Genomic DNA, 12,406 nt, shown 5'->3' with positions numbered 1-12,406 from the left:
TAATAATAATAATAATAATAATAATAATAATAATAATAATAACAACAACAACAACAACAACAACAACAACAACAACAACACTATTGCATACACTTAAAATTGAGTTTAAACAATATATAAAGTTACAAAGAAAGAAAGAAAAATATCGTTTTTGTCATAATATAAATTTTTCAAGTGTGTTAATTAACTGCAAGGCAGAGAGGTACTTAGCTATTCAATTCAGGCTTAAAAAATTTCTCGTACAACATACAATATTAGCTTAAAATCAGAATATGAATATCGTCCAGAAACATCTCATTACGTGGCGATATAATTACACAATTAATTCGCCGTAAAAATTCTACATTGCTTTCCATGAGTATGTTCGGTCGAGAGAAAACGTCACCGTGTGACAAAAAATTCGAGATAAAATAAAGATGGAGATAAAACAGAGGTTTACGGCGTCTGCGCTTTTGCCGTCACACGCCTACGGCGCCAGACACCCTCAGGCGCCGCAGAGTACAATCGCATTTATACTTCTCGTGGACCAATCGTACTAACCGGGATTCTCGACGAGACGGACGAACGAATTAAGAGCAGATTTGGGTCAGACGGCGACTTGGTGGAGGGCACAGCACGGTAGTCGCTAAGACGAGAATTGCGTACGATCTCTTTCCGGAACGTAGACACGCTCACTCGCCCGTCCACCCGCCTCGACCGCCGGCGTAGTACGCCTTTCTAAACTCTCGCGTGCGATTTTCATGAATCTGTCTTCTTCTTTAATTCTTATCGTCTGTCTTTAGAGGTAGAGTACAGATAAGGTTTATTCGCGTCGCATGTTCCAACATGTTCCAATGTGCTTCTGTTATAGCTTCTACTCACTTCAATGAGTGCGTTAGAATGAGTAAATGCCATAGTAGGAGCATTTTAGAGCATGTCAGAGCATATGACGCGAACAAACTTTACCTTAGCTTTTTAAGCCTTAAGTCATAAGAAATGGACGAATCACAATTAATTATTCTCCTCGCATTCGATTGTATTGGTCAATTTCTTACGGCTTATGATTTAAAACACAGATTCTTGATTCAATTTTGGAATATTAACCTTAAATTATCGGGGCCACACGACTCTCGCGTTTATATAAATATAAATTTTATATCAATTTACGTTATAAATCGGGATAAATAGCAATCTTTCGGAATGCTTTTATAGAGAACCAAAAATCAAAATTGATGTGTTATCAAAATTCGGGACGATTAATCATCCTGTTCGTAGGTCAACACGATTCGTAGATCTGTCGTCCCATCAAGTGCAATCAAAGTTGCTGAGCATTGCGTTTCACGTATGATGCGCATGATATATTATTTTATTCTTTAATATTCAATAAACAACGAAGATAAGCGATACATCATGCGTATCATACATGCAATGGCTAGAACGCACTGCTGGCTATCCGAGTTTTCGAATATCTTACCTTGCGAGAGAGGTTCCTGGCGTCGAGTAATCCACAGACGGACGATCCAACGATCCTCACTGCGGAGACGCGGTGCGACGGGAAGTTATGGCGGGCGGGCAGCTGGCCGGTTCACCGGGTCCGTGCGCTTGTCAAAACCAACTTATCGATCGCACTTGAATCCGGTGGTGCAGGAAGCGCGGAACGACGACGAAGCGCACGATCTCTCGCCGCACCGATGGAACCGAGTATCACTGCCGCTGGCGTTGTGTTAGTCGCAGAATCCGAGGCGCACGAGAGATCAAGAACGCTCTCCGTCAGCGCGAGCGCAGAAGAGAGAGAAAGAGAGAGGCAGAGAGAGAAAGAGATAGTGGAAGAGAGAGACAGGAGCGCGGAGAAACGAATCGAAAGAACCGATCGAGCCGGTTTACCGTGAGGAACTGAGCGAGTAGGGTTGTTTGATTCGCGGCCGCAACTTCGACTATTTACGCCGCGGCTCGGCGAGACTCGTCACTACTCGGCGTTTACGGCCGGCGGGTGAGTGCAGTCTACGTTCGGATCGTTTCGGCTGTCTTCGGATCACCTCGTACGCGGCAACCTCGACGAACTTTTGTACAGGTCGAGGCCGAACGAGGACTACGAGGAGATGGCGGGGAAGGTGAAAAGAGAAGAGGAGGAGGATGAGGCTTCTCGCGGTGGCTTCCCGTTTTCTTACGGCCGTTACATACCTACCTTCTCATCCTCGACCTATCTCGTTAACTCCGTAACAATTCGTCACTTTCTGTTCCTTGCTAAATGAAGCCGAACGACCGTCATTGTTGGTTGCGACGGCAAGCAGACTTCATGGATCGCGTCAATCGCCATCGTCGGAGCATAGGACTTTGAAGGTTCTTTGTTGGAGATCTCCGGAGCACGGTAACCCCGCGGAAAAATATATACGGTACGATACCTTCGTTCATGCATGTACGATGTAGGTTCCGCAAGAGCGGAACAAGGAACGCGAAGCCAAAGATGAGAGGATAATCTTGTGTCACGCTTGAAAGTCCTGTGTAAGATCCGAATCGGTTGATAAACGCGTATTCATCATCCATCGCCGCAACATTATAAAAAAAATATATCAGCCATATCCATATCCTTACTTCACGATACTAATATGGCTATGCGCTGCTGGAATTTATTAAAGTGGACGGAGTAAACACAGTTACATCGTTTCTCTTTTCGATATTGTTGAAGATAGTCTTAAAAAAAAGAGAATAATTTTTTTATTTCAGCTTTTGCCAAGAAGAAAGCTTGTTTACAATTTCTATACACATTTATATTTTCTAATTAGTGGCTGTCTTTTGCTATTTTCTAAATTACACCTAAATTTATATTTATTTACAGAGCCGATGATATCAGTATGAAATGTATGGATATTTCCATATACACACTTGCTTGTAAATATCCAAGGTGTGGAACACCAATCTTGTCAAACGTTAAAGTATTATTTAAATTAAAATTTTTCAAAAAATTTAAATTCACAAAAATGTAATACTTATTTGAGGTTTCTTTTTGTTAACAAATATACACTGCTTGAAGGATATAATACAATTTTTATAAAACATTCCCGAGATATCGTATCTGAGTATACAATTCGTGTTCTTTTACACATTTGAACAGAACGATCTCTGTGTGGTCTTATTTCAATAAAAAATCATTTTTTAAATCTAAACCCTAAGATATTTAAAATGTTATCTTCGATCGACAATACTTCAAAAACGCTTAAATGTTCACCAAGACATTGTCGAGAATTTAAATATGGAAGAGTTCATTAATAATTTTATTTAAAAAATAATATTAGAGTAGCTATTTTTGCCATGTAGAAATTAAAAGAACATGATTCAAAGGATTGAGAAAAAGATTGAGAAATTTAATTACCTCTTCCCTTCTCCTCAGGAATTCAATATTACCGGTCATAAAGGATTTTAGTTGGTTATTCTCTTGTACTCCATATATTATATATTACATATTACACAAAAGTGTTTCGCCCTTAATTTTGATAGATAATCGTAGGCTTACTGTCAGCTCCAGAAAGTTAAATGCTAATTCTTCAATGTACAGGATTTTTATTTACAGTATTAGATTAATTAGTATTCTGTTTTTTCCATAATTCTATTCGAGAAATATTCTTATATCTATAATTAACTCTTAGTATACACAATTGGATCATTCATGTCTTTCACATTTTTTTTTCTTCAAAAAACTAGGAGCATCAAGTAATTAGTTATAATATATATTATATTTATACAACTTTTTAAATATACAACCTTATAAATATTTTTTAAAGATGTTAAGTATATGTAAGAATTATTTAATAATTTTCTCATTTAATTTATATATGTTAAAGCGATGAAAATTAATCCAGAACACAAATGACTCATTGTGTATAGTATAAAGGATGAGAAAAGCGTGTAAGGATTAAAAATAAATAATTGTACAGCGGAAGATATTTCGTGTTCGCGAACAGCATGATCGACAACATCGATGTCTTATTCGTGTTCTTCAGCTTGTACTTTAAATTACGACTAGGAAGATGGTCGCCGCATTCTCTCCGTTTTCTCTCTCCCTATCTAAATCCTTTGTTTCAGATCCCGGTTCTCGTCCTTTCCTAAACGCGCGACACGTGCGTTTCTCCCTTCCTTCGCCAGACTGGAAACGCCGAGGGCGAGGCTTGTTTCATCTTTGGACGAATGAAAAACGTAAGGATCGAAGGAATTCAGATAATTGAGGTAGGCCATTGCTTACTTTTTGAAAGAATAGAAGATACTCGAGCGAAAAAATCCAAACGCTAATGAACTTTTTTATATTATATATCAAAAATGATGATAAAAGAAATTAAGAAATGTCAAATCTCAAGTAAATAATTTTTTATCGTCTCGTACATATATACCTAGATATATTTTGTTACATAATGCATTCATTATTTTTTTTATTGAGAAAAAAATTGTTTGCTTGACTAAATTAATCCAGTTCGTCTTTATTTTTTTTTTTATGAAGAATGTATATTTAAGTATGTATATTTAAGAATGTATATTTAAGTCAAACATATTATATTTGACTTTCATAGTTTCCAACGAAAGAAATAGACACTAAATTAATTTAGTCGAATAAACAATTGTTTTCTCAGTGTAAGTATGCTAATAATGTGCTGATATTGCTAAGTATTGCTAAGAAACAATGACATTAGCAATGGATCACTCCACGGCGATAATCCGCAAATTCTTTGGCACTGAAGAAAATACCTTTAAAAGTATTATCACACTGAAAAAAATATAATTAATTTTAATAAATATTTAGTTCAATACTGCGAACTACATTTACTTACAATAAGTAAATATTTGTTCAATAAAAAAAATGATTATTAAATTAAATTAACATTTTTTGTATCAAATAAATATATCTTTATATTTAATAAATATTTAGTTATTTGGCAATATTCAACTAAATATTTATTAAAATTGACTATATTTTCAGTGTAATTGCTAAGTATGCTTGATAATATGATTTTTTTCTTTATATTATTTTAAAGCGTAATTTTTAATCTGAGAGAATTTAATTAAAATATTTTATCATCAAAGAAATTTTCTTGCAAGGACATTATCTAATAGTTTAATGCGTTAATTGTGTGCTAATGAGTAAGTTTAAAATATGCTGGACTATATTATTTTTCTTGAAAATATAAAAAAATTAAATGATAACAATTACATATTGATTTTGAAAAATCTAAATTGATTAAACCAAGATATAAAAATCTTAACAGTATTTCAATTATTATTCGCTAAAATGAAGTGATAAAATTAAAGAATGGCGCAATATTATGTAAGTATTTGAAATCACAATGAAAAAAATAGAATTTATTTTAGTCTTCTTAATCGTATTCATCTTTACGTTTGCTTTTTATCGGTGGATTACTCTTGCTGACCCATCACAGGTCTCGTTCAATACGTGTTAAATATATTTAGCATTCCAAGCACCTGCTCTCGTCACACCTCGCATTTTGATTTCGAGAAAAAATATGTGCTGTAACGAGTGCCGGTCTATGGCGGACTACGCAGTTTGCATAGCGATTTGTGATGTGCGCTTTGTTTTCGAAACTGAAACTTTCTACCGATTTCGTATTTACGCGACGAATACGCGCGTTCGCCACCACGAAAAAATTTCACTAGATCCAATAAGAAGAAAGAAGAGCACAAACGAAAGTGATCTTTCAACTTCCGTTGGCGATCGCTTATTCCTATTCCCGTCGCGTTGTTCGACGAAAGCGATACTGTAAACACATTCTCCATTTCTCGGCAAGCGGTCGCAGAATTTGCTTATTCACGAAGTAATAGTCATGCAACGAACTTCATCACTTTTCACTAAAAAAAATGTGATGTAACCCCACGGCGACATAAAAAGTATCTCAATTCTCTAAATTTTCTGAAATAAAATCTCATACTAACGAATGAATATTATTGAATCAATCTTGAAAAGGAGCGACTCAATGTTCAAACTTCAAGATTAATATTTTATTCTTTGGAGTGAGATTCACTCTAAAAGAGAAGAACGCATGATTCCGTTTTACCGTCCTCGCGAGCTTTGTGCATCTCGTAGAACATTCACTGCGTCACGCATCGCGTCGATCACGTAGAGGAGATCTGCAGCTGAGGTTTAAATTGCACAAAAACAAGGTATTGTGCAGAGTAACGATCGTGCATGGGCGTTACGAGCACAATGTCGTAATAACATTTCCCGTGTGCGCCCCTTCTCGCCTACTAATCCAAATCTCGAAACGCGACATTCTCGGATGAGTTCCACCTGCGTTGATGTATGCGCGCAGTAGATTAGTCACGCGGCCTCCGAGAGTGCGAGTCGAAATAGAACGCTTAGTCAGACGTCACCAGGAACTGCATCGGGGGAGTTACCGGCCCGCTGCAGTCGCAGCCGCCTAAGCCGCCTTACTTTGTTACGCTTTATGTGCCTATTCGGCATCTCGCAATGATCTACAGCAGTGATCTGCACTGAAGAAAATGGATCTGGTTGGATTATTTTTAATTCTGCTTGAAAATGGATGAGTCAGAACTTTTTTATTAACTCTACTAGAATTCTGTTTGAGATAACTGGAATTTTAATTGATGTAGGATGTTTTTCAGCAAGAGACATAGATGATAATATAACACTGCGAATTATTCCATCTTTATTATTTGCCAATGTTAAATAAAGATGAAATGATTGCTAGATTACATTGTGTCTTTTGCTGGAAAATATCATTTATCTATTAGAATCTGGTTCGTCCATTTTCAATTAGATATTTTTCTCATTGGATATGTTTGCGAGATTGATTGTAGATTGAGTAATCGTCAAAATTCAATTATGGAATACTTTTTTGTAATAAAAAATACTTTTTGATTATATTTGAGGAAAATGCTTATTCAACATTTTAGCGATTTATAGCAATAGATCTTTCTTTTTAGCTGAACTTTTGCACCAGTTCATTTTTCTTTCTTTTTTCTTCAGGAGAAAAAAAGAAGAAGAAGAAAGATGCATTGGTGCAAAAATTCAGTCAAAAAGAACAGGCTTCATAATCTACTTATTGAGATTGAGATTGCATAGAATACAGTGGAAAAAATGTCTTGTAACATTGGAATTTTGGTAGAATTCAATTAAAAGAAAAGATACAAATCAGACACTTATAATTAAATCTATCAAATTTAATCAAAATAACCAAAAATTCAATTACGATAACCAGAATTCTGATTTATATAATCAGAATTCATTTTATTTGTAGTTTGTGTGTTGTACAATCAGAATATTTTTCTCAATGTAGTTATCGAACTACAATTTTATATGAAGTGCTTTTATAATATTCTTTTTTATAATTTATTTTTACAATTTATATCACACTGAGGGAACTGACATCATTCTTCTTTAAAATTATATATTAGTTGTTTCAAAATATTTTAGATGTTACAGCAATAAAAAATATAAAAAGAATTAGAAAATTTTTGAAACATTAATTTACATTGGGGATATAATATTATAGAAAACAACTTATATAAATTTTATATTTAATAAATATTTTTTTATTTATATCATAATATATTTATTAAAGCTTCCACTAAATTTAAAATTCTTTATTATGGGATTGACTATTACAATTTGTTTTATATATTTTCTGTAATATTTTGATGTGCGCATATTTAGCTGCAATTTGATGTAATTTCTTCTGAAATGAATTTAATAATAGATTTTTTTTTTTAAAGAAAATTGCTTTTCCGCAAAAATTTTTAGAGGTATAGTACATCATTTCACGGTGTTAATGATGTAGTAGCAGCAGCCGCATGCCATGATAGCTAGCATGTATAGGAGCTAGTTTCAGATCCCAGATCTTAAAAGGGAAGCGCACCTGGATAGCTCGAGATGTTTATTTGTACTCGTGAAGGGGCTCTGATCGCGCAATGCCGATCTCGGCACTCGATACATGTTTTAAGCTTCGACCGACTTTACAACAAGCTATTGCTACAGATACTTTCAATGCAAATCGCAGATCCAAAGCCCAAAGACTTAAAGTATCAATTAGACGACGCGAAACTGACACGATATAGAAATCATAATTGTTAAATAATAGTAAAATTCACACAATGAAAATGATTACAATTATTATAATTGAAAATGATTACAATTATTATAATTTAACTATAATTTATAGTCATTTTTTATGCTAATATTTTTTTGGTAGAACTATATATGCAAATGTAATTATTATTACTAACATTATAGAAATAATTACAAAAATAGAGCTCTTTTAATCATAATTATATAATTAAAGTCACAAAATATCAAATATTTTTTTCTCAGTAATAACGAATAATAATGATACGTAAATGTGATAGATGTGTACATATTATTTGGCTAGTTTCATTCACTGAGTATTCCAACATTTGAATCTACTTCTCGATTTAATATTCGAATCAGATGAAGTAATCGACGAGTCCTTGAATAACGCGTAGGTAGACAGATTATTGACGAAGGAAGTTCTTCGTAACAGCGGAGGAACCTTTTCACTATGAACGCACATGAACATACACTATATTCGTTTGCTGCTCGCATGTGTAAAAGTGCACCTTTATGAACTACTATCGTTCATATGCGTTGATATTCCTCCTTAGAAAACTAGATGCGAGTGCCGTAAATTCACGCGCCTTGTAAGCCAGTCGCTATTGTTACGGTGATGATTGCACGCGTCCGCTCGCATGATGCCGTCCATTCGCTTTCTCTCTATTTTGCCTCTTTTCATTTCTATTTACGTATGATTTATGCGACATCGCGCTGTTGCATGACAACACTGTGTCGTTCGCATACTTACATACAAAAAATAACTGCCACATATGCATATAAAGGTATCGGTACCAACATATCGGCGCGCGATCAGATTTACTATAAATCAGACGATCCCGTAGAACGCGTGAATAAAGTCAGGCAGGAAAATGTCATCCAAGTCGATATCAAGCTAAATTGATTTACCATTACTTAACCAGATTGCAACCGGTTAATCGATAATTAACGGGAGAAAGTATATTCAAGAAATTTGTTTACGTATAATCGAACGAAGTAAGCAGAAAATGCCAGTTACGTGAGCGCCCAACAGCGGTTTAAAACCCCGGTTTCATCAACGTTGGTTAATTTTAATTGTAACTTGTGTTCTTCGTCTACCGCTAATTCTAATTCTGGGAAGAAGTGAGAATTCAGTAAAAATTACGTTTACAGTTAACCAACATTGATGTGTTTAAGAAAAGAAGAAGGACGAGGCACTGATCGGATTCTGCGGCGGGCATGACACCCACCGAATTTATGTCTGTGAACTCCGGTGAACTCCTGAACTTTCGTCGTCTCGAATCCTTCTCGGAGCGACAATGACGAAAGAATGGCATCCCCAGTCGTTTGTACTTCGATGTCGCGCACACGCGTGCATGTACACGTGGAACGATCGCTAACGGGGTTACGGGACTTTAGAACATAGCTATTGCACCGCTCCTCTTCAATTTTGAATTTCAAAGTCACAGCCGCAATATTATGCAACGTGAAATATTTAAATATTTAAAAATGTGTCAAATGAACATATCGCATCTCCAAGAAAAATGAGATTATACTAAATAGTATGAAATTGTCGGGAGAGAGAAAAAATTATGTATTTTAAAATTAATTATTGACAGCAGTATTAAATATACTTAATTAAACAGCTAATAACAAATTGTTTGTTTCAAATCAAGAAGTAATATATTAATTTTGTTATCATTTGATTCCTAAAAACTATCCATATTTTGATTTATGTCATTTGATTTAGGTTTTTTTGATTATTTTCAATTCTTTTCATTTTCTATTTAAATTCAACTTGTGATATATAAATTCAACTTTTTCTAATCGAAGGCTGATGTATTTAGAATACAATTTGCACATAACATGAAATTCGAAAAATTTCGATTCGTATCATTTTTATTCTGGGAATGTAAAATGCAATATGTCAAAACTCTCTGCAATATGTCAAAACAGTCTAGTTTGAAAAATCTTACATATAATAAACGTTAACTAAGATTTTCTCTTCATATTTTTTAAGTCTAATCACTTTACTTATTTAGATTCTCAGAGTAAAAATTTTTTTGTAAGAACCTTTAAAAAAAACTAGCAGAGCGTGGTTTCGATCCACGGACCTCTGGGTTATGGGCCCAGCACGCTTCCACTGCGCCACTCTGCTTCTTGAGTATGTCTCTGCAAAGGGTGAATAAATAGAAGGGTAGTTTTAAGCCGATAGGTGGGATAATGTAAATATTGATTAACTACGTTGCGATTAGACCATTCATAGAGAGCGTTTTCCAGCAAGGACATAGTTGATTTCCAGCAAGAAGCATAGTATAATACAGTGATTATTTATTTTTCTTTAACAGTGGCAAACAATAAAAATGTATTGATTCATTGCATTACACTGTGTCATCTGTGTTTCTTGCTGGAAAGCACCCAGTACAACACAGGGAATCATTAAATCCTTGTTGTGTGTCAACATTAAACAAGAATGAAATAATTGACTGTTACACCAAAGAGAAATCTAAGAGTGACTATTCCGACCCTTTCGTGTATTAAACCTCGTATGGTAATATCTGTGTTTTTTTGGTTTTCTTTCATGCTGTTACGTGGGCTAGACAAAGAATGGGCTAAACAAAGAATAATTAAAGTTGAAATAGCATAGAAGAGATAAAAACGATGTTACTCTACGAGATTTGATATATGAAAAAGATCAGGATACTCGCAGGTTTATCTCTGGTTACACTGTACATTCTTGCTGGAAAATACTATAGTCACAACACTTGGAAAACTTTAGGCATCGGGCGCTGTAAATAGTTATAATGGGATCCTTCCGAAGATAATTATAGGCACTCTAAGCATAGTTTTAGTAAATATTTTATACTTTTAGGCAACAATAAAATTTTTTAATAACTCTTTGTAATTCACTATTTGTTTTATTTATTATTCAATATTTTATATATGTCGTAATGAAATTTTGATTTATGTTTTATTATTTATTATTAGAATATTTATATATTAAAAAATTTTTTTCTTGACTTGCGTTTTATAGTAATTAATTTTGATTGAAAATTAAAATGAAAAAGTGTATTATTAAAAATCTTTTACTGAAAAAGAAAGATAAAAAATATATTTTTAAGAACTTTTAAAGTTTATTATTTTTATATTCCTCTATTTCATAAGATATAACAAATGTAAATTTATAACATAAATTTACAACATATATATTAATAAAAGTGTAACTATAAAAGAAAAATTTTTTGGAATATGTTCTGAGCACCCCACTTGAATATTTAAAAAATTTTTAACTATTTATCTACTTGAAGGTTAATTATTAGCTGAATTATTTTATCGAAAAAAAATTAAATTTTTTTTAAGTAGTTGCATCTGATGCAACAACAATATTTACAATTAATGTTGGAAATAAATAACTATTCTTATTTTTTAACAGATTCTTTTTAAATATAACTCTTATATATATTCTTTCAACACCATCGTACAGACAGCAGAGTGGCGCAGTGGAAGCGTGCTGGGCCCATAACCCAGAGGTCCGTGGATCGAAACCACGCTCTGCTAGGTTATATTTTTTTTCTTTTTTATTAGATAAATGTTTGCAGAGAAACTCAATGTATTATTACAAAAAAAAATTCCATTATTAATTAAAAAAATAATTTTGTTTTTTAAATTTTGAATCTTATAATCATAACTTCACAGAGATTATTTGTAATCTAAAGATTTATAATCTAAAATCTCTATGTTATCACATCTTTATTGTATTTATATCACCGAGGTTTCGTAATTTCACACTGTAGTTTATTCAATTAATGTAATTTTTTATTCTAATCTAAAAATCTCACTCGTGCTTCTTCGTTTATAGGGACGCGTACGTATTAATGAAATTATGTACAGATCTCGGAATTAAAAATTAGTTAGATTTCAACATGTCACTTTTGTGACATGTTATATAGAGACATTTTCTAATATTAGAGAAATATACGTACACAATTCTGCAACGATGTTGAGACCAACGTTACAGAATTATGCGTGCGGATTTGTGCTCTCGATTCCGCGACTTTGAAATCATTCGAATGACAAGACAAGGATATCACGCTTCTTTATATTCATTTGAGATGAAACAAGTAACGTTTAACGGGTAGTTGACTTTCATCTTATGATGTTAAGTTAGACTCTTATTTATTAATATACCGGCACATCGCTATCAACTTGAATGCCAAAAAAAAATCGATAAACTATGTGTTGCTTTGACATTTAATGCTTCGGTGAAATGTATCAGTAATAATTCTGACGTTGAATTACATCGTGCTATCTACAAGAAATGTCAGAAACACTTATAATCCAAACATCACGAAAGATTGACTG

General features: G+C 33.6%; 1 protein-coding gene and 2 non-coding genes across 5 annotated transcripts in view; 1 reads left to right on the top strand and 2 right to left on the bottom strand.

Moving 5' to 3' along the window:
• LOC108686761 (uncharacterized protein CG43427) overlaps nucleotides 1-1,858 on the bottom strand; it is a 69,951-nt gene extending 68,093 nt beyond the window's left edge. For all 3 annotated transcript variants that reach the window (XM_018192213.1, XM_018192214.1, XM_018192215.1), the window contains exon 1: nucleotides 1,454-1,858. The gene's annotated coding sequence lies outside the window, so the exon portion shown is untranslated. The remainder of the gene's footprint in view (nucleotides 1-1,453) is intronic.
• An 8,272-nt stretch (nucleotides 1,859-10,130) lies between these two features.
• Nucleotides 10,131-10,202, bottom strand: Trnam-cau. The gene has a single exon. It is a non-coding gene; the product is annotated as a tRNA-Met (tRNA).
• A 1,328-nt stretch (nucleotides 10,203-11,530) lies between these two features.
• On the top strand, nucleotides 11,531-11,602 carry Trnam-cau. Its single transcript has one exon. It is a non-coding gene; the product is annotated as a tRNA-Met (tRNA).
• Nucleotides 11,603-12,406: the final 804 nt, after the last annotated feature.

Source organism: Atta colombica, unplaced genomic scaffold (assembly GCF_001594045.1).
Source record: "Atta colombica isolate Treedump-2 unplaced genomic scaffold, Acol1.0 scaffold189, whole genome shotgun sequence".
In the NCBI taxonomy this organism is placed as follows: Eukaryota; Metazoa; Arthropoda; class Insecta; order Hymenoptera; family Formicidae; genus Atta; species Atta colombica.
This window is presented reverse-complemented; position numbering and strand designations above follow the sequence as displayed.